Source organism: Hyla sarda, chromosome 1, assembly GCF_029499605.1.
Source record: "Hyla sarda isolate aHylSar1 chromosome 1, aHylSar1.hap1, whole genome shotgun sequence".
Lineage (NCBI taxonomy): Eukaryota > Metazoa > Chordata > Amphibia > Anura > Hylidae > Hyla > Hyla sarda.
In genome coordinates, this window is record NC_079189.1 from 328,129,366 (window position 1) to 328,155,732 (window position 26,367).

Sequence of the window (26,367 nt, forward strand, 5' to 3'; positions counted from 1 at the left end):
TCGGGACATATTCTACTTCAAGTTAGTGGTAAATTTTTGTCGATACTTGCATCATTTCTTGGTGAAAAATTCCAAAATTTTATGAAAAAATGAAAATTTAGCATTTTTCTTACTTTGAAGCTCTCTGCTTATAAGGAAAACAGACATTCCAAATAAATTATATATTGATTCACAAATACAATATTTCTACTTTATATTTTCATCATAAAGTTGACATGCTTTTACTTTTGGAAAACATCAGAGGGATTCAAAGTTCAGCAGCAATTTTCTAATTTTTCACAAAATTTTCTAAATCTTAATTTTTCAGGGACCAGTTGAGTTTTGAAGTGGATTTGAATGGACTTCATAGTAGAAATACCCCATAAATGACCCCATTATAAAAACTGCACCCCTCAAAGTATTCAAAATAGCATTCAGTAAGTGTATTAACCCTTTAGGTGTTTCACAAGAATAGCAGCAAAGTGAAGGAGAAAATTCAAAATTCTCATTTTTTACACTCGCATGTTCTTGTAGACCCAGTTTTAGAATTTTTGCAAGGGGTAATAGGAGATAAAGCCCCCCCCCAAATTTGTAACCCAATTTCTCTCGAGTAAGGAAATACCTCATATGTGTATGTCAAGTGTTCAGCGGGCGCAGTAGAAGGCTCAGAAGGGAAGGAGCAACAATGGGATTTTGGAGAGTTTTGGAGGAATTTTGCTGAAATGGTTTTTAGGGGGCATGTCACATTTAGGAAGCCCCTATGGTGCCAGAACAACAGAAAACCCCCACATGGCATACCATTTTGAAAACTACACCCCTCAAGGTATGTAACAAGGGGTCCAGTGAACCTTAAAACCCCACAGGTGTTTGACGACTTTTTGTTAAAGTCGGATGTGTAAATGAAAAAAAAAAAATTTCACGAAAGTGCAGTTATTTTTCCCAAATTTACCATTTTTACAAAGGGTAATGGGAGAAAATGCCCCCCCCCCCAAATTTGTAACCCCATTTCTTCTAAGTACAGAAATACCCCATGTTAGGACGTAAAATTCTTTGCGGGCGAACTGCAATGCTATGAAGAGAAGGAGTGACATTTGGCTTTTGGACAGCAAATTTTGGGGGGCAAATAGTTTTTGGGGGGCATGTCCCATTTAGGAAGCCTCTGTGGTGCCAGAACAGCAAAAAAGTAAAAGAAATTGCATACTATTTTGGAAACTACACCCCTTTAGGAAAGTAACAAGGGGTACAGTGAGCCTTAACCCCTTAATGACCAAGGATGTATATTTACTTCCTTGGCCGGCTCCCGCGATATAAAGCGGGGTCATGCCGTAACCCCGCGTCATATCGGGTAGTTCCCGGCATGTATCTGAAGCCGGGACCCGGGGCTAATAACGCGCGCCAGCGATCGCGGTGCCACGTGCTATTAACCCTTTAGACGCGGCCTTCAAAGTTGAACGCTGCATCTAAAACGAAAGTGAAAGCTGCCGGTTGCTCAGTGGGGGTGATCGGGACCACCACAATGAAAATGCTCCCATAGGGACCTATAGTACTGCACACACTGATTGCCAGCACTGTTCACTGGAAAGCCATAGCTTTGCAGTGATCAGTGTTATCGGCGGTCGATTGCTCAAGCCTGCATCTCAGGCTTGGAGCAATCAATCGCCAAGGGGACACGCCGGAGGCAGGTAAGAGGACCTCCGCTCGTTTCCCTTCGGCGATTGATTGCTCCAAGCCCGAGATGCAGGCTTGAGCAGTCGACCGCCGATAACACTGATCACTGCATAGCTATGGCTTTCCAGTGAACAGTGCTGGCAATCAGTGTGTGCAGTACTATAGGTCCCTATGGGAGCTATAACACTGCAAAAAAAAAAAAGTGTAAAAAAAAAAGTTAATAAATGTGATTTAACCCTTTCCTTAATATAAATCGCCCCACTTTTCCCATTAAAAACACCATGTAAATAAAAATAAATATAAACATATGTGGTATTGCCGCGTGCGTAAACTATAAAAATATATCATTAATTAAACCTCACGGTCAATGGCGTACGCGCAAAAAAAAATCCAAATTCCAAAATAACGTATTTTTGGTTGCTTTTTATATCATGAAAAAATGAATAAAAAGCGATCAAAAAGTCCGATCAATACAAAAATTGTACCACTAAAAACTTCAGATCATGGCACAAAAAATGAAGTATGACAAAATCAAACCAATATAATTAGGGTATAATTTTAATCGTATGGACCTACAGAATAAAGATCAGGTGTCATTTTTACAGAAAAATTTACTGCATAGAAACAGAAGCCCCCAAAAGTTACAAAATGGCATTTTTTCTTCAATTTCGTCGCACAATGATTTTATTTTCTGTTTCGCTGTAGATTTGTGGGTAAAATGACTGATGTCACTACAAAGTAGAATTGGTGGCGCAAAAAATAAGCCATCATATGGATTTTTAGGTGCAAAATTGAAAGGGTTATGATTTTTAAAAGGTGAGGAGGAAAAAACGAAAGTGCAAAAACCGAAAAAACCTCAGTCATTAAGGGGTTAAAGGGGTTATCCAGCATAAGGTGATTTTAGTTCATACCTGGCAGACAGTTATGGACATGCTTAGGAAGGTTTTGCGCTTGTCTTGGGGCTAAATGGCTATGTTGTGAGATTACCATAGCACTGTGGCTAGCTGTTTGTGAACTAGTATTTCCTGTTTGACTTTTCTTTTTTTGACTACAAATCCCACAATTCCATCTTCCTCCCTCCCACACATCAGCCACCCCACCCAGTGAAACATAAATGAGCTGCATCCATTTAAATCAGTGTGGTTTTCAATCAGGGTGCCTACAGCTGTTGCAGATTGATCTCTCTCCCACCAAGCAATCCCTCCACCCATTGAAGTAGACAGGCTCCCTGTCATCAGCTGACTAGTGAGTCAGGTCTCGGGCGCATTGCAAACTGGGAAAAATCTGAGACAACAGTCATTTTTTATGCTGGTGAAAATAAATATTTCTCACAGAAGAATTGTGAGAAAACTGTCACACACACGTACAGACACTATAAAATTGCAACGGGCATCATATAGAATGGACAAAAGCTTACCCTTATGGCATCATAATAGAGATCCCTGTGTGGAGGCAGGATGTCATGGTGATTGGCATGCCGCTATAGGGCGGCAGCCGATGCATGCGAAAACTATGTGGGGACTTCTGGTCATGCGCACTGAAGCGCATCTGAGCCGGGCGGGAAAACTAGTGTGCATGTGCACGTTGTGAACAAAGAAGGATTGGACATATATCATAGGTGGAGGGAGATGGGGAAAGCTAGTAGCATCCAGGTAGCTAGGGAGGAAGAGAAAGGAGGCAGATAGGATAAATGAAAGGTGGAATGGTAAATAGGTTAGGATAGATTGAAGGGAAGCTTAGGATGAATATGGATAGGAGATGATGTGGGTGGAAGGGGCAATATGCATGTGTGTAGGTTTGAGAAATGACTATAAAGGGATAGAAAGGTATTATGAGCAGACTGGAAGCTGGGTGTAGCGATATGTAATGATGGCGCTGGATAAGCAATATGCACGTATGTGGGTGTGAGGTGTGACTATAAAGGGATAGAAAAAAAGAGGTATTATGAGCAGACTAGAAGATAGGTTTAGCAATATGTATTGGTAGTGCAGATGCTATAATGGAGAAAAGAGGTGAGTGAAGGGGAGGGTGGGTATAGAACTGATTGGAAATGTGTGGAGGGATAGGGGTGGGGGATGAGGAGGGGGTTCTGTGGGCTAGTTTATGTAATATAGAGGAAGGAAGAGGTAAGGGGAGGGGGACAATGGTTGGTGCTATGGGAGGTATGTAGTGGGAGGTGGGGGGCGGGCTGAAGGTAGGGAAAGTGTGTACACAAACCAATTGTTTGTTGTGCTGAACATATCCTCGAGATGTAAATAACAAAGGATCTCTAAATTAAAATTACATTACAGTTCTATTATTCATGTCCATTTGTTCTATAGGGGTGATACTGAGACACGAAAAATCCTTGTTGTGTTCTTCCAATAAATGTGAGACACTATGTTTCAAAAAACCAACGTTGCAGTTGTGTCTGTGCCCATTAATTCTCTTTCTCAGTGTCTGGGAGGCTCTACCCACATAGTGGAGGCAGCAGTAGCATTCTTTCAAACAGACTACGTATGTGGACCCACAGTCCAGATGTGTTTTTATATCAAAAGAGATGGATGTATTCTTTGATGTGAAAGATCTTCTGTCATGTGGGATGTTCCTACAGCAGAGGCAGACTTTTCTTTCCCACATCTGTACGTTCCTGGCGAAAAAGTATTTGATGTTTTCATTTTTCTTAGATGGCTAGGTGCTAGAATGTTTTTAATTTTTTTGGCTCTGCGGAAGGTTAATTCGTTTTTTGGGGAATGAGATGTTTGAGAATGGGGTTCAGAAGGAGTAGTTACCAGTGTTTTTCTAGGATTTTTCTGATTTGGTGATGATCTTTGTTAAAAGTGGTAATGAAGTTGTAGGCGTGCATCTAATTCTGTGTTTTCTCTATCGGTTGGTCTGATGGTAAAAGAGTTGCTTGTTCAACTGCAAGGTTGGAGATGTTAGCTTTCTTTAGGAGTGTGGAAGGATAGCTTTTTTTTTTTTTAGAAATCTCTTCTGTGGGATTTTAGATTGGATTTTGTAGTCTACTTTTTCCATGCAGTTTCTGCGAATCCTTCTACACTGGCTAAAAGGTATATTCATCAGCCATTTATATGGGGTATGCTATGGAAGTCTAGAAAGCTGTTAGTATTGACTTTCTTAAAGTGTGTGGTGGTAATGATTTTTCCTCTTTGATGGCTGACGTTGAGGTGGAGGAAGATTACAGAGTTAGGATCAATGGTAGGAGAAAATTCTAGTGCTCATTGGTTATTGTTCAAATGTTGGACAAAACAATGAGTTAAGCCCATATCTCCTTTCCAGATGATAAGCAAATCATCAATATACAGGGGGACATTTATCATTCAATATAGACGTTTTTTCCGTCTATCCTTGGCGCTTGAATGTCGCAGTTATGTAAATTTAGCGTCTTATATGCGACTTTTTGAATAGAAGTTTCCTAACGTTTTACGTAGCAGTACACCGTTTTCTGATTTAGACATGCACTGCACCCTTATTTATCATATGTAATACATTTGTAATAAGTCGCATAATATTGCGCTAACCCAGATTTCTAGGGGCAAAAGTACGCATACTAAAAGCACACGTACAAAACCTCTCTACCCTGCGCAAAACAAACAAACGTGCAAAGCTGCGGGGAATCCATTATCTAAAGTAGACACAGATGATAAATTACACGCTGCTAAGCAAAAAGTTAGAAGGAAAAAAGACCGGTAAAAAAATGAGTAGGGTCCACTTTTAATGATAAATGTCTCCCACAGTTTGTACTACATAATGTGGGGTCTGAAAATGGGAGAGTCGAATATATATTCTGTCTTGAACCCCATAGCTGTCCCATTTTTTTGGTGGTACAGGGAGTTATTGTAAATAAAGACATTGGCCCTTATTTACTAAGAGTGGAGTGTAGGTTTCTTTGTGGGTTTTAATGCACTACAATTTATTTTCCACTGTATTTACTAAGGTTTCCCTACATTTTCCACTTTTCCTACACTTTGCTTTTTTTACACATGCTCTGATCTGTCTGGTTTTCCTCAGTTCAAATCCATCACATTTTATCTGGAAACCTTAGTAAATATGTTGTTTTTTTGTGAAAATGTCGGTAACACGCCCCTTTTCAGAGATCAAGCCCCCTTTTCTCTGCACCCACGCCCCTTTTTGGGTTTTCTTAGCAAAAAATTGTGAAATAACATTTCATAAAAAGTCATAAACTGCCGAAAAAGTGGACCGTGCATTTAATTTTACAGCAATAAAACTATAGCCAATACATTTTCCTGAACCGGAATTACCGGCCATTATTACTAGGGATATGCTAATCGAATCTGATGAATCCGAATTTGTTACGAATTTCAAGAAAAATTCGCTTCGCAACGAATCAGAATATCGCTGCAATTCGATCGCACGAATCGCTTCATTAAACTCCATTTAGTGCGGTCTAGGCTCCAGGACATCTAAAATGGCAGATCCACATGTCAGGACATAGGGCAAGGAACTCTGGGAAGGCGAGTAGGCTGGATGACCCTGAATCACGTGCAGCATGCGGCCTATCAGCTGCCAGCCACCTCTGTGATGTCAAAGCCCTATATAATCGGCACCCATCTTGCGGGCAGTCACATCAGTGTTTTTTTTCAGAGAGAGCGTTTCCCTGCAGGGAGAGATAGAACATTGTGTGAATTGCACAGAAAAACAGCTTTACAGCAGCGATTCACCACAAGCCCAAATCACTGCAAAAAAGCACTGACAGAGAGAGAGTGAGAGAGAGAGAGAGAGAGAGAGAGAGAGAGAGAGAGAGAGAAAGTGCACTTTTGACTCCACTGCTGCAGTGGGGTGTACAGCAACTCTAAAGCTTAAAGGGGTACTCCACTTGAAAACATTCTTTTTTAATAAACTGGTGCCAGAAAGTTGAGCAGAATTGTAAATTACTTCTATTAAAAGAGGAGTGGCAGAGGCCTAAATTCATCAGGCAGAGGTCGCAGCATACAAGGGGCAAGTGGCAGCAGGAGTTGCAGCGAGAGGCCTGAGCTCCCGGTATCAGCTAGCGGTCGTGTCTCGACCAGAAACCCATCTGCCGTCATCGATTGGTTAACTCGGTCATCCACTACATCATAAGTGACATCTGACACCCCCAGTCAACAGTCGGTGGGTTCCTCAGACACAACCCTCAGTTGGCATGGCCCTGGAGTAGTCCCTGTCCTCCCATTGCCTCTGTCCTATGCTGTTCCCTCCCCTACAGAAGTATCATATGCTGAGGGTTCAGCTCCACTATTTAGTGATGACGATTTACTAGAGGACAGTCAGCAGCTACTGCCCAGCCAAGAAGTAGTGTAGACATCAACCGCTTCCTCCACTAGGTGGGCAAGTAGTGATGAGGAGAGTGGTATGGGAGGTGGTGTTGGGAGCGTTCAGTTTCCTGAAGCAGACACTGTTAAGGAACCTGAGTAGGATATCAGTGATGTGCAGACACAAATCGATGATGATGATGCCGATTGCACTTGGGAGCCGGGTGAAGAAGGGGCTTCATCATCATCATCAGGAGAAGAGGGTTTTGCAGGTTAAGCCAGCAAGGTGATAGCATGGTTGGGAGTCAGCATGGTAGTAGAAGTGTGAAGTCTGGAGGCAAATATGCCCACCTGCTTTGCAGCAGCCTACCACCCGGGAGGTAGTGGAACAGGGGTTCCTGGAGTTTGCGGCAGTAGCAGTCAATCAGTGTGGACTGTTGGGGAGAAAATCAGCTACTCGACAGTGTGGCAGTTTTTCATCAAGCATCCGGAGGATGTTAACCTGGCCAAATGAAAGATGTGTCGGCAGAAGGCGAAGCGTAGCCATGGTCCCAATGTTGGCGTCACGGTTCTGCGTCAACATATGCAGCATCACCATAAAGTGGCCTGGGAGAACCATGGCTCCGATGCTGTTGTCCAGCCTGCTGCATAACCCAGTGGCACGCCGCTCCCTCTTTCAGCCAGCCAAGGCTTTACCACCTCAGCCGAAGGGACCTGTCTGTCATACCCATCTTCTGTCTCTCCAGATGCTTCTGCTCCTCCTACTTCGAGTCAGTTATCCTGCCAGCAATCCCTATGCGAAGCCATGTCCAAGAGACAACAGTATGCGCCCATTCATCCAACGGCACCAAAGCTGAATGTGCTCCTGTCCAAGTTGCTGGTGCTGCAGTCCCTCCCTTTTCAAGTGGTGGACTCTGGATCTTTCAGAGGACTGATGGCTTGTGCCGAGGCGAGGTGCAGAGTCCCAAGCCATCATTTCTGTTACGCCGAGCGCTCCGGGTCCCCGCTCCTCCCCGGAGCGCTCGCTTCACTCCCTCCGCTGCAGCGCTCCGGTCACGTCCTCTGACCCGGGGCGCTGCGATCCTGCTGCCAGCCGGGATGCGATTCGCGATGCGGGTAGCGCCCGCTCGCGATGCGCACCCCGGCTCCCCTACCTGACTCGCTCCCCGTCTGTTCTGTCCCGGCGCGCGCGGCCCCGCTCCCTAGGGCGCGCGCGCGCCGGGTCTCTGCGATTTAAAGGGCCACTGCGCCGCTGATTGGCGCAGTGGTTCCAATTAGGGTTTTCACCTGTGCACTTCCCTATATTACCTCACTTCCCTTGCACTCCCTTGCCGGATCTTGTTGCCTTAGTGCCAGTGAAAGCGTTCCTTGTGTGTTCCTTGCCTGTGTTTCCAGACCTTCTGCCGTTGCCCCTGACTACGATCCTTGCTGCCTGCCCCGACCTTCTGCTACGTCCGACCTTGCTTCTGCCTACTCCCTTGTACCGCGCCTATCTTCAGCAGCCAGAGAGGTGAGCCGTTGCTAGTGGATACGACCTGGTCACTACCGCCGCAGCAAGACCATCCCGCTTTGCGGCGGGCTCTGGTGAAAACCAGTAGTGGCTTAGAACCGGTCCACTAGCACGGTCCACGCCAATCCCTCTCTGGCACAGAGGGTCCACTACCTGCCAGCCGGCATCGTGACAGTAGATCCGGCCATGGATCCCGCTGAAGTTCCTCTGCCAGTTGTCGCTGACCTCACCACGGTGGTCGCCCAGCAGTCACAACAGATAGCGCAACAAGGCCAACAGCTGTCTCAACTGACCGTTATGCTACAACAGTTGCTACCACAGCTTCAGCAGTCATCTCCTCCGCCAGCTCCTGCACCTCCTCCGCAGCGAGTGGCCGCTCCTGGGATACGCTTATCCTTGCCGGATAAATTTGATGGGGACTCTAAGTTTTGCCGTGGCTTTCTTTCCCAATGTTCCCTGCATCTGGAGATGATGTCGGACCTGTTTCCCACTGAAAGGTCTAAGGTGGCTTTCGTAGTCAGTCTTCTGTCCGGAAAAGCCCTGTCATGGGCCACACCGCTCTGGGACCGCAATGACCCCGTCACTGCCTCTGTACACTCCTTCTTCTCGGAAATCCGAAGTGTCTTTGAGGAACCTGCCCGAGCCTCTTCTGCTGAGACTGCCCTGTTGAACCTGGTCCAGGGTAATTCTTCCGTTGGCGAGTATGCCGTACAATTCCGTACACTTGCTTCAGAATTGTCCTGGAATAATGAGGCCCTCTGCGCGACCTTCAAAAAAGGCCTATCCAGCAACATTAAAGATGTTCTGGCCGCACGAGAAATTCCTGCTAATCTACATGAACTTATTCTCCTAGCCACTCGCATTGACATGCGTTTTTCTGAAAGGCGTCAGGAACTCCGCCAAGATATGGACTCTGTTCGCACGAGGCGTTTCGTCTCCTCGGCTCCTCTCTCCTCTGGTCCCCTGCAATCTGTTCCTGTGCCTCCCGCCGTGGAGGCTATGCAGGTCGACCGGTCTCGCCTGACACCTCAAGAGAGGACACGACGCCGTATGGAGAACCTCTGCCTGTACTGTGCTAGTACCGAACACTTCCTGAGGGATTGTCCTATCCGTCCTCCCCGCCTGGAAAGACGTACGCTGACTCCGCACAAAGGTGAGACAGTCCTTGATGTCTACTCTGCTTCTCCACGTCTTACTGTGCCTGTGCGGATGTCTGCCTCTGCCTTCTCCTTCTCTACAGTGGCCTTCTTGGACTCTGGATCTGCAGGAAATTTTATTTTGGCCTCTCTCGTCAACAGGTTCAACATCCCAGTGACCAGTCTCGCCAGACCCCTCTACATCAATTGTGTAAATAATGAAAGATTGGACTGTACCATACGTTTCCGCACGGAGCCCCTTCTTATGAGCATCGGATCTCATCATGAGAGGATTGAACTTTTGGTCCTCCCCAATTGCACCTCGGAGATTCTCCTTGGACTTCCCTGGCTTCAACTTCATTCCCCAACCCTGGATTGGTCCACTGGGGAGATCAAGAGTTGGGGGTCCTCTTGTTCCAAGAACTGTCTAAAACCGGTTCCCAGTAACCCTTGCCGTAACTCTGTGGTTCCTCCAGTAACCGGTCTCCCTAAGGCCTATATGGACTTCGCGGATGTTTTCTGCAAAAAACAAGCTGAGACTCTACCTCCTCACAGGCCTTATGATTGCCCTATCGACCTCCTCCCGGGTACTACTCCACCCCGGGGCAGAATTTATCCTCTCTCTGCCCCAGAGACTCTTGCCATGTCCGAATACGTCCAGGAGAATCTAAAAAAGGGCTTTATCCGTAAATCCTCCTCTCCTGCCGGAGCCGGATTTTTCTTTGTGTCCAAAAAAGATGGCTCCCTACGTCCTTGCATTGACTACCGCGGTCTTAATAAAATCACGGTTAAGAACCGCTACCCCTTACCCCTCATCTCTGAACTCTTTGATCGCCTCCAAGGTGCCCACATCTTCACTAAATTGGACTTAAGAGGCGCCTATAACCTCATCCGCATCAGAGAGGGGGACGAGTGGAAAACGGCATTTAACACCAGAGATGGACACTTTGAGTATCTGGTCATGCCCTTTGGACTGTGCAATGCCCCTGCCGTCTTCCAAGACTTTGTCAATGAAATTTTTCGTGATCTGTTATACTCCTGTGTTGTGGTATATCTGGACGATATCCTAATTTTTTCTGCCAATCTAGAAGAACACCGCCAGCATGTCCGTATGGTTCTTCAGAGACTTCGTGACAACCAACTCTATGCCAAAATTGAGAAATGTCTGTTTGAATGCCAATCTCTTCCTTTTCTAGGATATTTGGTCTCTGGCCAGGGACTACAGATGGATCCAGACAAACTCTCTGCCGTCTTAAATTGGCCACGCCCCTCCGGACTCCGTGCTATCCAACGCTTTTTGGGGTTCGCCAATTATTACAGGCAATTTATTCCACATTTTTCTACCATTGTGGCTCCTATCGTGGCTTTAACCAAGAAAAATGCTGATCCCAAGTCCTGGCCTCCTCAAGCAGAAGACTCCTTTAAACGACTCAAGTCTGCCTTTTCTTCGGCTCCCGTGCTCTCCAGACCTGACCCTTCCAAACCCTTCCTATTGGAGGTTGATGCCTCCTCAGTAGGAGCTGGAGCTGTTCTTCTACAAAAAAATCCTTCCGGGCATGCTGTCACTTGTGGTTTTTTCTCTAGGACCTTCTCTCCAGCGGAGAGGAACTACTCCATCGGGGATCGAGAGCTTCTAGCCATTAAATTAGCACTTGAGGAATGGAGGCATCTGCTGGAGGGATCAAGATTTCCTGTTATTATCTACACCGACCACAAGAACCTCTCCTACCTCCAGTCGGCCCAACGGCTGAATCCTCGCCAGGCCCGGTGGTCTCTGTTCTTTGCCCGATTTAATTTTGAGATTCACTTTCGTCCTGCCGATAAGAACATTAGGGCCGATGCTCTCTCTCGTTCCTCGGATGCCTCAGAAGTTGATCTCCCTCCGCAACACATCATTCCACCTGACTGCCTGATCTCCACTTCTCCTGCCTCCATCAGGCAGACTCCTCCAGGAAAGACCTTTGTTTCTCCACGCCAACGCCTCGGAATCCTCAAATGGGGTCACTCCTCCCATCTCGCAGGTCATGCGGGCATCAAGAAATCTGTGCAACTCATCTCCCGCTTCTATTGGTGGCCGACTCTGGAGACGGATGTTGGGGACTTTGTGCGAGCCTGCACTATCTGTGCCCGGGATAAGACTCCTCGCCAGAAGCCCGCTGGTTTTCTTCATCCTCTGCCTGTCCCCGAACAGCCTTGGTCTCTGATTGGTATGGATTTTATTACTGATTTACCCCCTTCCCGTGGCAACACCGTTATTTGGGTGGTCGTTGATCGATTCTCCAAAATGGCACATTTCATCCCTCTTCCTGGTCTTCCTTCTGCGCCTCAGTTGGCTAAACAATTTTTTGTACACATTTTTCGTCTTCACGGGTTGCCTACGCAGATTGTCTCGGATAGAGGGGTCCAATTCGTGTCTAAATTCTGGAGGGCTCTCTGTAAACAACTCAAGATTAAATTAAATTTTTCCTCTGCATATCATCCCCAGTCCAATGGACAAGTAGAAAGAATTAACCAGATCCTGGGTGATTATTTGCGACATTTTGTTTCCTCCCGCCAGGATGACTGGGCAGATCTCCTTCCATGGGCCGAATTTTCGTATAACTTCAGGGTCTCTGAATCTTCCTCCAAATCCCCATTTTTCGTGGTGTACGGCCGTCACCCTCTTCCCCCCCTCCCTACCCCCTTGCCCTCTGGTCTGCCCGCTGTGGATGAAATTTCTCGTGACCTTTCCATTATATGGAGAGAGACCCAAAATTCTCTCTTACAGGCTTCTTCACGCATGAAGAGGTTCGCGGATAAGAAAAGAAGAGCTCCCCCCGTTTTTTCCCCTGGAGACAAGGTATGGCTCTCCGCTAAATATGTCCGCTTCCGTGTCCCTAGCTACAAGTTGGGACCACGCTATCTTGGTCCTTTCAAAATTTTGTGTCAAATTAATCCTGTCTCTTATAAACTTCTTCTTCCTCCTTCTCTTCGTATCCCTAATGCCTTTCACGTCTCTCTTCTCAAACCACTCATCCTCAACCGTTTTTCTCCCAAATCTGTTCCTCCCACTCCTGTTTCCGGCTCCTCGGACGTCTTCTCGGTCAAGGAAATTTTGGCTGCCAAAAAGGTCAGAGGGAAAAATTTTTTTTTAGTAGACTGGGAGGGTTGTGGTCCTGAAGAGAGATCCTGGGAACCTGAGGACAACATCCTTGACAAAAGTCTGCTCCTCAGGTTCTCAGGCTCCAAGAAGAGGGGGAGACCCAAGGGGGGGGGTACTGTTACGCCGAGCGCTCCGGGTCCCCGCTCCTCCCCGGAGCGCTCGCTTCACTCCCTCCGCTGCAGCGCTCCGGTCACGTCCTCTGACCCGGGGCGCTGCGATCCTGCTGCCAGCCGGGATGCGATTCGCGATGCGGGTAGCGCCCGCTCGCGATGCGCACCCCGGCTCCCCTACCTGACTCGCTCCCCGTCTGTTCTGTCCCGGCGCGCGCGGCCCCGCTCCCTAGGGCGCGCGCGCGCCGGGTCTCTGCGATTTAAAGGGCCACTGCGCCGCTGATTGGCGCAGTGGTTCCAATTAGGGTTTTCACCTGTGCACTTCCCTATATTACCTCACTTCCCTTGCACTCCCTTGCCGGATCTTGTTGCCTTAGTGCCAGTGAAAGCGTTCCTTGTGTGTTCCTTGCCTGTGTTTCCAGACCTTCTGCCGTTGCCCCTGACTACGATCCTTGCTGCCTGCCCCGACCTTCTGCTACGTCCGACCTTGCTTCTGCCTACTCCCTTGTACCGCGCCTATCTTCAGCAGCCAGAGAGGTGAGCCGTTGCTAGTGGATACGACCTGGTCACTACCGCCGCAGCAAGACCATCCCGCTTTGCGGCGGGCTCTGGTGAAAACCAGTAGTGGCTTAGAACCGGTCCACTAGCACGGTCCACGCCAATCCCTCTCTGGCACAGAGGGTCCACTACCTGCCAGCCGGCATCGTGACAATTTCTTTGCGAAGAAGGCAGTACTCACTGGGTAAATGTGGTTCCTACACAGCCACAACAGAAACTTGAACAGGTTACTCCGCTTTCCCCTCCATGCTCTCAGACTGTTGGTCCTGTGACAGTGTGCGACTCCGCCTCCTCATCCTCTGCGTGGCCTCCACTGCACGGACAAGTCTCAGTGCTCCACCAGCATACCATGTGTGCAGGGACACGGCAGTGTCTCGCTGCGACAAGGAAGCCTGAGCCATGGGCCCTGCATGGCACATGTCTTCAATTTGGTTGTCAAGTGGTTACTCAAGTGTTCCCCACATCTGCAAGACATGCTAACAATGGGAAGGAACCTTTGCATGTACTTCGTGAATTCAACTTGAGAAAAAACAGACATGGTTGCATGTACCTTGATCTAATGCTTCTCAGCAACATCTATTAAACTAACAGGTCGTTAGTGTGCTTTATGATCATGAAGTGCAAGCCCACTAGCCACGTCATGGCCACCTGTAAGTAGTGGGTCCCTAGCATCCCTAGCATGAAATGGCGCAGCACTGAGTGGCGACCACCCCCACCCCAACACCAGTGCCCACAGGGGGAACAACCCAAATGGCAGAGCAGCCTAATGTCACTAAAACCAGCCCTGGGCCGTGCCACCCCACAGACACAGCGCCGGGGCAGCAACGGACACCAGGCAGCACCGCACCACTAGGGACAGATGTAAAAAGCTCACTCACCATTGTGACTGAGACCATTGAGTTTGAGACTGGGAGGATGCCAGGAGGAATAGGGCCCTAATGCAGCTTCCTGCCAAATATATAGGCATAGGCTGAGGAGGAGGGGCAGAGTGCAGACCGAGCAAAAAAAAAATTTGAAAATAGAAAACACAATGTGAATTCAACTTGTCACTCCAGATGCTCCTGCTCCTCCAACTACAAGTCAGTCATTTCACCAGCAAATCATCGGCGAAGCCAAGTCCAAGAGAAAACAGTATGCGCCCACCCATCCAATGGTGCAGAAGCTGAATGTGCTCTTGTCCAAGTTGCTGGTGCTGCAGTCCCTCCCTTTTCAAGTGGTGGACTCTGCACCATTCAGAGAACTGATGGCTTGTACCGAGCCGAGGTGGAGAGTATCAAGCCATAATTTCTTTGCGAAGAAGGCAGTACCAGCCCTGCACAATTTTGTGTAACAGTAGGTGGGCCAGTCCATGAGCCTGTTGGTGTGTACCAAAGTGCATGGCAGCACCGACGTCTAGAGCTGGCACTACGGTCAGGGACAATACATATCCCTTACAGCCCACTGGGTGAATGTGGTTCCTGCATAGCCGCAACAGCAAATTGGACAGCTCATGCCGCTTCTGCCTCCACGCTCTCAGGCTGTTGGTTTTGTGACAGTGTTGACTCCGCCTCCTCATCCTCCACTGTGTCCTCAGCCTCCACTGTATGAACAAGTCTCAGTGACCCTTCAGCATACCATGTATGCAGGGCATGGTGGTGTCACGCTGTTCTTCACATGGTTTGTCTTGGCAAACTGAGTCACACAGGGGAGGAACTGCTAAAAGTCATTCATCAAGAAATCGAATCATGACTTACTCCACGAAAGCTGGAAATGGAAACCATGGTGACCGACAACGGGAAGAACATCTTGTTTGCGCTGCGACAAGGAAGCCTGAGCAATGCCCGCTGCATGGCACACGTGTTCAATCTGGTTGTCAAGCGGTTCCTGAAGTGTTCCCCCTTTCTGCAAGACATCCTAACAATGGGAAGGAAAGTTTGCAGGCACTTCAGCCACTTGTACACCGCGGAGCACACTCTCCTTGTGCTGCAGCATCATAACGGTATCCCCCAACATAGTCTGATTCGTGATGTTTCCACACATTGGAATTCCACCCTCCATATGTTGGACCGACTATACGAACAGAGAAAAGCCATCACCGATTTTCTGATGATCCAAGCGGATAGGGGGACTCCCCTGTGTAACTTCAATGTCAACAAGTGTCAGCTCATACGAGACACCTGCCATTTGCTCAGGCCCATTGAGGAAGCCACATTATTAGTCAGTCACCAGGATTACGGGATGAACAACGTCATTCCACTGCTTCATTTCCTACAACACATGTTGAAAACGATGGCAGGTCAGGGCACTGTAGACGTGACGCCTACGTCTCACGGCCACATGAGCCCTGTGGGGGCTGAACTGGAAAAGGAGGAGGAGGGGGATGGGGAAAGTGGAGCACGGTGTAGGTTTCATAAAATGGGCGGTTTTTCTAGTCATCTGACAGGAGAGGAGAAGCAGGAGCAGCCAGAGGAGCTAGAGGGTTGTGAGGAAGACAAGACAGAGGACCCAGACCCAACATGGCAGTATGCAGTGGAGATGGAGGCAGGAGTCCCTCCGAGTCACTTTCACAAATGGCACGATAAATGATCAGTTGCTTGCGTAGTGACTGCCGAATTGTCACCATTCGGCAATGGGATGACTTCTGGCTCTCCACCTTTTTGGCCCCACGCTACCAGCACAAAATGGGGGCCTTTTTTACACCCACTGAGATGAAGGACAAACTGACCTACTACAGAGACATCCTATGTAGACAGTTAGCCGATGCCTATCTGCACCATCGTCCATCCTCTGGCAGGTCTGACTCCGGGGGCTCTCTGTGTTCACCTTCCACAGCCATGGCTGCTGGGGAGGGGTGGGGTGGCAGGAGTACCAGCTCCATCAGCAGCAGCATGTGTCTACAGACGCTGATGAATAGCTTTCTTCACCCGCATAGTGGAGCAACTCATCAGCAGCAGGTAGACCTGGAGAAGGACCTGAACCAGCAAGTGGTGGCAAACCTTGACATGCCCATGCCAACCCACATTGAAGATCTGCTGGACTTCTGGGCAGCCAAACTTGATTTGTGGTAGCAACTAGCAGAGTTTGCCCTGGAAAAGCTGTCCTGCCCGGCCAGTAGTATGCCATCAGAGCGGCTGTTTAGTGCGGCGGGGGCCATAGTAACCCGAAGGAGAACTTATCTGTCCACGAAAAATGTGGAGACTGACTTTTATGAAGATGAATCAGGCATGGGTCAGCCAGGATTTCCACCCAACAACGCCTGATGCATCAGAGTAGATTGACCATGGCGACACACCAACACTTCACAAATATGGATAGTGCAAAACATATTTAAGGTGCTGTTCCCCATTTACAGAAATTCCAGGCTGTCTCATTCTGCAACCATATGGACTCCTCACGCTCATGCCAGCTCCTGGCTGTCTCATACTGCCTCCATCATATGTTATCCTCATGCTGATGCCACCTCCAGGCTGTCTCATTCTGCCACTATATGTTCTCCTCATGCTGCTGCCAGCTCCATGCTGTCTCATTCTGCCACCATATGTTCTCCTCATGCTGATGCCAGCTCCAGGCTTCCTCATTCTGCCACCATATGTTCTCCTCATGCTGATGCCAGCTCCAGGCTGTCTCATTCTGCCACCATATGTTCTCCTCATTTTGCCACCAATTCCAGGCTGTGTCATTCAGCCACTATATTGCCTCCTCTTGCTGCCGCCAACTCCAGGCTGTGTAATTCAGCCACAATATGGTCTCCTCATGCTACCGCCACCTCTAGGCTGGGTCATTCTTCCACTATATGGTCTCCTTCTGCTGCGGCCAACTCCAGGCTTTGTCATTCTGCAAGATCATGGTTTCTTCATGCTGCTAACACCTCCAGGCTGAGTCACTGTACCACTATGTGGTCTCCTCATGCTTCTGGCACATTAAATAATACTTTTTAGGTTCATCAATTTGAAATCTTCAATTTAAATGTTAAAAAATATCTTTAATCTTTTCAATTGTGAGGCCCTATGGTCTTGTCAGGCTGTTGCCACCTCCAAGCTGCGTCATTCAGCCACTATATGGTCTCCTCATGCTGCTGCCACCTCCACGCTGTGTCATTCTGCCGCCATATGGTCTTTTCAAGCTATTGCCACCTCCAGGCTTTGTCATTGTGCCACTCTGCAACAGTGATTCTAATAGTGATGCCTCTAATCTGCATGTCACACTGAATAACAGTATTATTTCACTAACACAGTACACTCCCTATGCGTGTTGCTGCAAGGCAAAGTCTTCTACACCCCTATTGAGGCTCTCTGTAGCCCAGAAATAGCCATTTTAATAGTGATTCGCCGCAAATAAATTCGGACCTAAAAAAAAAATTCGGCAAATTGGCCGAATTGAATTTTTCAAAAAATTTGCTCATCTCTAATTATTACATTGAGTTCAGGGCAACTAAATAATAAAATATTGGCTGTTTTTTTATAAGTTTTTTTGATCTGCAAACTGGCTTCTTTAAGGGTCAAAAATTGACCAAAACACTGTGTGTGAACATAGCCCAACTGGGAATGTCTGGAAAGTATATGAGCAAATGGGGAGGGGGAGGCATCTAAGCAATTGCCATTTCACCCTCTCTATATATTGGCCAATACAGAGCCACTGCCCTGTTATATAACTGTTATTTATTGCAACGTAAACTACCTCTTTACAGAGCCTAACTACCCCATAAGATCAATTAAATGCTTAGATTAATACGTCATTCATTTTATAGTGTTGCCTTTAGTAGACTATATGTGTGAAGCTGGTCCCAATACACAACAAAGTGCCAGCCTTTATGAAAAGAGACCATTAGAAATGCTCTTATATTGTTCTTAGCTTAATAAGTTGTGATATATGAAGGGTTCCAGAAGGCTCACATTTGACATTATAACACAAAGCTCTATTGCTTGTTGACCATTAATTGAGCTGATGGAAGGTTAATAGAAAAATCTGTGTATTTTAAATGCAGTTTTCCAGGCCTCCAGTCACACATTCACAGGATGTAGCTCAGGCAATTCCCAGCTTTCCCACTCAATAAATATACAAATCATAGTTTTATTGCATTTGACCCCCATTACACCTCAGCTGGAGATACGTCATGGAATGCTGTCTGCATGACTAGGCCAAATCTTGAGCTAACTGAGAGATGTCTTAGACTCTCCTACCTTTATGTTTACAGCAATTCACATTTATATCTGCATCATCTGATTTTATAACTATAAAATGCAATAAAGACAACGTAAGTGAATATAACAATACACTTGTTATTACATTGTGTACTCTGTTTAGTTTTAGCTATAGCATAATTCTTACTAATGGACATTTCCAGATCCATAAACTACTTTAGGTTCCGTACTAGTTCTACATTTATTTTCATCGATTTGGTTATTTTGTTTAGCTTTTTACAGGTTGCATTGGTAATCTCTTTTTACCCTTTTTTGTACTTTAAAAGTCTGAAAACATATCCATATCATACATTCTGACTGTGTTTTAAGGCTTGATCAAATTACACACTTAACCCCTTGGGGACAGAGCCCATTATAACCCTAAGGACGGAGCATTTTTTGCAAATCTGACCACTGTCACTTTAAGCATTAATAACTCTGGGATGCTTTTACTTATAAATTTGATTCATAGATTGTTTTTTCGTGACATATTCTACTTTATAGTAGTAGTACATTTTTGTCGATACTTGCATCATTTCTTGGTGAAAAATTCCCAAATTTGCTGAAAAATTTGAAAATTTTGCATTTTTCTAACTTTGAAGCTCTCTGCTTGTAAGGAAAATAGACATTCCAAATGAATTATATATTGATTCACAAATACAATATGTCTACTTTATATTTGCATCATAGGGCTTCAAAGTTCAGCAGCAATTTTCCAATTTTTCACAAAATTTTCAAAATCTGAATTTTTCAGGGATCAGTTCAGGTTTGAAGTGGATTTGAAGAGCCTTCCTATTAGAAATACCCCACAAATGACCCAATTATAAAAACTGCACCACTCAAAGTATCCACAATGACATTCAGTAAGTTTGTTAACCCTTTAGGTGTTTCACAGGAATAGCAGTAAAGTGAAGGAGAAAATTCAAAATCTTCATTTTTTACACTCGCATGTTCTTGTAGACCCAGTTTTTGAATTTTTACAAGTTGTAATAGGAGAAAAAGCCTCCAAAAATTTGTAACCCAATTCCTCTCGAGTAAGGAAATACCTCATGTGTGTATGTCAAGTGTTTGGCGGGCGCAGTAGAGGGCTCAGAAGGGAAGGAGCAACATTGGGATTTTGGAGAGTGAATTTTGCTGAAATGGTTTTTGGGGGGCATGTCACATTTAGGAAGCCCCTATGGTGCCAGAACAGCAGAAAACCCCACATGGCATACCATTTTGGAAACTACACCCCTCAAGGCACGTAACAAGGGGTCCAGTGAGCCTTAACACCACGCAGGTGTTTGACGACTTTCCGTTAAAATCGGATGTGTAAATGAAAAAAAAAAAATTTTTCAATAAAGTGCAGTTTCTTCCCCAAATTTACCATTTTTACAAAGGGTTATGGGAGAGAATGCCCCCCAAAATTTGTAACCCCATCTATTGTGAGTATGGAAATACCCCATGTTAGGACGTAAAATGCTCTGCGGGCGAAATACAATGCTCAGAAGAGGAGGAGCGCCATTGAGCTTTTGGAAAGAGAATTCGTTTGGAATGGTAGTCAGGGGCCATGTGCGTTTACAAAGCCCCCTGTGGTGCCAGAACAGTGGACCCCCCCCCACATGTGACCCCATTTTGCAAACTAAACCCCTCACAGAATTTAATAAGGGGTGCAGTTAGTATTTACACCCCATTGGCGTTTGACAGATCTTTGGAACAGTGGACCGTGCAAATGAAAAATAAAATTTTTCATTTTCACGGACCACTGTTCCAAAAATCTGTCAGACACATGTGGGGCGTAAATGCTCACTGTACCCCTTATTACATTACACGAGAGGTGTAGTTTCCAAAATGGGGTCACATGTGGGGGGGGGGTTGGTCCATTATTCTGGTACTATGGGGGCTTTGTAAACTCATGTGGCCTTCAATTCCGGACACATTTTCTCTTCAAAATCCCAATGGCGCTCCTTCTCTTCTGAGCATTGTAGTGCGCCTGCCGAGCACTTTACATCCACATATGGGGTATGTTCTTACTCAGAGGAAATGGGGTTACAAATTTTGGGGGGCTTTTTTCCTATTTTCCCTTGTGGAAACACCAGCATTTTAGTGACAACATATTTTTTTATTTTCCCATCCAAATTTAATGAAAATTCGTCAAATACCTGTGGGGTGTTCAGGCTCACTATACCCCTTGTTACGTTCCATGGGGGGTGTAGTTTCCAAAATGGGGTCACATGTGGGTATTTATGTTTTACGTTTATGTCAGAACCACTGTAAAATCAGCCACCCCTGTACAAATCACCAATTTAGGCCTCAAATGTACATAGTGCGCTCTCACTCCTGAGCCTTGTTGTGCATCCGCAGAGCGTTTTACGCCCACATATGGGATATTTCCGTACTCAGGAGAAATTGCGTTACTAATTTTGGGTGGCTTTTTTTCCTTTTCCTGCTTGTGAAAATAAAAAGTATGGGGCAACACCAGCATGTTAGTGTAAACATTTTTTTTTTACACTAACAGGCTGGTGTAACCCCCAACTTTTCCTTTTCATAAGGGGTAAAAGGATAAAAAGTATAAGAGGGTGTATATGTAGTGTTTTACTCTTTATTATGTGTTAGTGTAGTGTAGTGTTTTTAAGGTACATTCGCAATGGCGTGTTACGGTGAGTTTCCCGCTAGAAGTTTGAGCTGTGGCGAAAAATTTGCCGCAGACCAAACTTGAAGCAGGAAACTTACTGTAAACCTGCCCGTGTAAATGTACCCGGTACGTTCACATGGGGGGACAAACCTCCAGCTGTTTCAAAACCACAACTCCCAGCATGCGCTGACATACCGTGCATGCTGGGAGTTGTACTTTTGCAACAGCTGGAGGCACACTGGTTGGATAACCTTCAGTTAGGTTCTGTTACCTAACAGTATTTTCCAACCAGTGTGCCTCCAGCTGTTGCAAAACTACAACTCCCAGCATGTACTGACATACCGTTCATGCTGGGAGTTGTACTTTTGCAACAGCTGGAGGCACACTGGTTGGAAAACCTTCAGTTAGGTTCTGTTACTTAACTCAGAATTTTCCAACCAGTGTGCCTCCAGCTGTTGCAAAACTACAACTCCCAGCATGTACTAATCGCTGAAGGAAGGGCATGCCGGGAGATGTAGTTATGCAACAGCTGGAGGTTACGCAACTACAACTCCCAGCATGGTGAGACAGCTGTTTGTGTTTGAGCATGCTGGGATTTGCAGTTTTGCAACATCTGGAGGGCTACAGTTTATAGACCACTGCACAGTGATTTCCAAACTGTGATCCTGCAGATGTTGCAAAACTACAAATCCCAGCATGCCCAGACAGCAAAGAGCTGTTTGAGCATGCTAGGAGTTGTAGTTTTGCAAGATCTGGAGGGATACAGTTTAGAGACCACTATATAGTGGTCTCAAACTGCAGCCCTCCAGCTGTTGCAAAACTACATATTCCAGCATGCCCAAACAGCAAACAGCTATCTGGACATGCTGGGAGTTGTAGTTTTGCAACATCTGGAGAGCTACAGTCTCAGACTGTAGCCCTCCAGATGTTGCTAGGCAACTTACCGGTTTCCGTAGGATCCAGGGAGCCGTCTTCTTCTGCCGCACGCCGCCCGCACCGATCTCCGTCGCCGCCCGCCAATCACCGTCACCCGCAGCCTCCGAAGGGGTAAGTGGACTTCGGCATTCGGTCCCCGTCATTTCCCCGTCCTGCCCCGCCTATTGTGGGTGGGCAGGACAGGGAAAACAAAAGTAAACCCCTCCGCCCCCGATCTACTATTGGTGGTTGCGTCTAGACCACCAATAGCAGGGATAGGAGGGGTGGCACCCCGGCCACCTCACTCCTATCGCTTCAGGGGGATCGTGGGTGTCTTAGACAACCGCGATCCCTCTTCTATTCCGGGTCACAGGGTCACCATAGACCCGTAATGACCTGGAATCGGCGCAAATCGCAAGTGTGAATTCACTTGCGATTTGCGCCGATCGCTGTCATGGGGGGTCTAATGACCCCCCTGGGCATTTGTACGGGGTGCCTGCTGATAGATATCAGCAGTCACCCCGGTCCGGTCCCCGCCCGGCGCGCGGCGGGGACCGAAATTCCCACGGGCGTATGGATACGCCCTTCGTCCTTAAGTACCAGGATGCAAGGGCGTGTGCATACATCCTTCGACCCCAACAGGTTAAAACAACTTAACCCCTTAGTAACCAGCATATTTGGGGTCTTAAAGGGGTACTCTCATGGAAAACTATTTTTTTTTCCAAATTAACTGGTGGCATAAAGTTAAACAGATTTGTAAATTACTTCTATTAAAAAATCTTAAAGTTGTACTCCAGTGGAAAAAAAAAATTTATCAACTGGTGCCAGAAAGTTAAAGATTTATAAATTACTTTTTTTTTTTTAAATCTTAACCCTTCCAGTACTTATCAGCTGCTGTATGTTCCAGAGGAAGTTCTTTTTTAAATTTATATTCTCTCTGACCACAGTACTATCTGCAGACACCTCTGTCCATGTCAGGAACTTTCCAGAGCAAGAGCAAATCTCCATAGCAAACCTATCCTGCTCTGGACAGTTCCTGAAATGGACAGAGGTGTCAGCAGAGAGCACTGTGGTCAGACAGAAAAGAAATTCAAAAAGAAAAGAACTTCCTCTGGAGTAAACAGCAGCTGATAAGTACTGTAAGGATTACGATTTTTAAATAGAAGTAGTTTACAAATCTGTTTAACTTTCTGGCACCAATTGATTAAAAAAAATGTTTTCCAGTGGAGTACCCCTTTAAAGTTTAATAACTTTCATCTTTGATATGCTTCTACTGAGCAAAGCGATTCTGAGATTGTTTTTTCATGACATATTGTTGTTATGGTCATGGCAGGTGGTGGATCCTCTGGGCCTGTGTGGATGACAATGTGAGCCGTGCCAGGGAGCGGAGTCTAAGGTGCTGCTGGTTTTCACCCGGGCCCGCCACAAAACGGGATGGTCTTGCTGCAGCAGGCGGCACCCAGGTCGCTACCCCTGGCATGACTCGTCCACATAGGTAGCTGGTAGGTGGCGTGGAACAAAAGGAGACTGGCAGGAATTGGCAAGATGGCAGTAGGTCAGGGCAGAAACACAGGTGCAGGGTAGGAAGGTAGCAAGGAACAGGTACACAGTAACAGAGACACAGAACCTTCACTATGGTAATAGACAACCAAATATCCATCAGGGAACCGAGGGAGGATATTTAAGGACCAGGGTGCAGGTGTAGAGCACTGGCCCTTTAAGAGTGAGAGCTCCAGCGTGCGCGTGCCCTAGGAGGCTGCGAGGACATGCTTCGGGGCTGCGAGGACAGGGAGGTGAGTGACAGGCTGGGATTCGCATGCGGGCACATCCCACGACGCGAATCCCAGCCCCGCCCCAAGGGGCGACACGCCTTCTTTACCATGAGAACTGTGAACTTATGGAACAGTCTACCTCAGGAACTGGTCACAGCAGGAAAATTAACAGCTTTAAAACAGGATTAGATACATTCCTGGAACAAAATAACATTAATGCTTATGAAGAAATATAAAATCCCATCCCTTCCCCAATATCGCGCCACACCCCTACCCTTTAATTCCCTGGTTGAACTTGATGGACATATGTCTTTTTTCGACCGTACTAACGATGTAACTATGTAACTATGAATCCCAGCCCCGCCAGCAGCGGGGACTTCGCAGAGCGCTCACGGCCAGCGTGTCTGGCCGGAGCGCGGATGTTACAATTGTCCTTTATATTAGTGGTAATTTATTTTTTGATACATGCATTTTTTGGGTAAACTACAAAATATTATGAAAGATAAAAAAAATTCTGGCTTTTTCAAATATTTTTATTTTATCACGTTCACTGTGCGGTAAAAATGATGTTATTTGTCTATGAGTCAGCACGATTATGGTGATACTCAATTTGTTTAGCTTTTTATGCCCTTTTTCCTTTTCACAACAAAATCCTCTCTTTGTTGTTGTCATTTGTTGTTTTTTTGTCCAACGCCATTGTGTAAGAGCTTATTTTTTACAAGACAAACTGTGCTTTTTTTTAGGAGAATTTTTGCAATATATGCTACCTTTTGATACTTTTCATTCCACGTTTTGGACTGATATTGGTCTTGGTTTTGGCAATTGCAGTAAGGTCCTGGGTGATTGACAGCCAGGTACCACCCACGATCTCCTGCGCTGCGTCCCTGGGCACAAGAAATCTGTAGGACATATGCATACATCCTATTGCACAAACCTGTCATGAGATAGGATGTATACATTTGTCCTATGTTGGGAAGGAGTTAAAGACTGCTGTGCCTTTGAGTGTATTGTGCGGGTTAAGTGGTTGTAGATCACCAAAAGTACTATTCATATATAGTAATATATAATAGAGTGAATTCCATATTGTATTTAGCTGTCACTAGTTTGGTGGTCTTGCTTTGATTTTTTAATTAAAGTAACTTTAATCAGTAGGCTGCTGGCTGTAACTTATTTAGTATTTAGAAAATTATATGGTTGTGTCCTAAGTATAGGGTAGCAATGTACATCAGATGTCTATTTAGTACTGCAGAAGCTTGTGTCCTCAGATATAGGTAACAGGAACAGCATAATAGGAACCATTTAAAATGTGACTATATTTGGTTTAATAGACTGTAGTATGGGTATTACCTATACCTATCCCCTACCTATTATGCTATATTACTTTGGTAATTTATAGCCATGAAACACAAAGTGTAAAGATTGAAAAACAAAAACAAAAAAGACCCATGCATGTTGTCCAAATGTAGTGCAAATTAGAAATGGTGGAGCAAATCGGTGCAATTATTATCATATTGAAAACGTTATACCTAGGAAGCAATACTGAATAAGGTTTCAAAATAACTAGAACAGTCCTAAATATTGTCTTAACAAAAATAAAAAATAAAATACATAGATGTATGTAATTAAATACATTTATTTGCGATAAATATACAGATGACTAATGGGGCAAACTGCAGGGCCCTTGCGGATGCACACAGGCTGCCTCTACCATATAGCAGCTGAGGCAGCTGCCTTAGGGCGCTAATGGTGGGGGGGGGGGGGTTGGGGTGCTGGCAGGGAGGAGATATCTGAATCCCCAGCCACTGGCAGGGGATTTGAATCAGAGCTCCCCCCCCCTCAAGAAGGTAAACTGAGTGGCAATGTGAACCATGTGTGCATCGCCACTCACAACTGTACTAAAGCAGGGAACATAAATCCCTGCCTAGTACTGTATGTGCCACATAGGGGTCCTCCTACCATGCATGCCGCGCGATGAGATAATATCAACGCGCGTGGCATGCAGGGTAAGCTGAGCGCCACATAGCATTCAGCATTGGCTCTGGTGTCGGCGCTGAAGCAGAGTTCAGGTGATTAGTGTTGAGCGGCATAGGCCATATTCGAATTCGCGAATATTCGCGAATATATGGACGAATATTCGTCATATTCGCGAATATTCGCATATTCGTAATAGCCTCGTTTTATTTTCGCATATGCGAATATTCGCGCATGCGAAAATTAACATATGCGAAAATTTGTATATACAAAAATTAACGTATGCGACAATTTGCATATGCGAAAATTAGCACACCAGTCTCACACAGTAGTTGTTACGCCGAGCGCTCCGGGTCCCCGCTCCTCCCCGGAGCGCTCGCTACACTTCCCTCACTGCAGCGCCCCGGTCGGTTCCACGGACCCGGGGCGCTGCGTTACTACCTCCGGCCGGGATGCGATTCGCGATGCGGGTAGCGCCCGCTCGCGATGCGCACCCCGGCTCCCGTACCTGACTCGCTCCCCGTCAGTTCTGTCCCGGCGCGCGCGGCCCCGCTCCCTAGGGCGCGCGCGCGCCGGGTCTT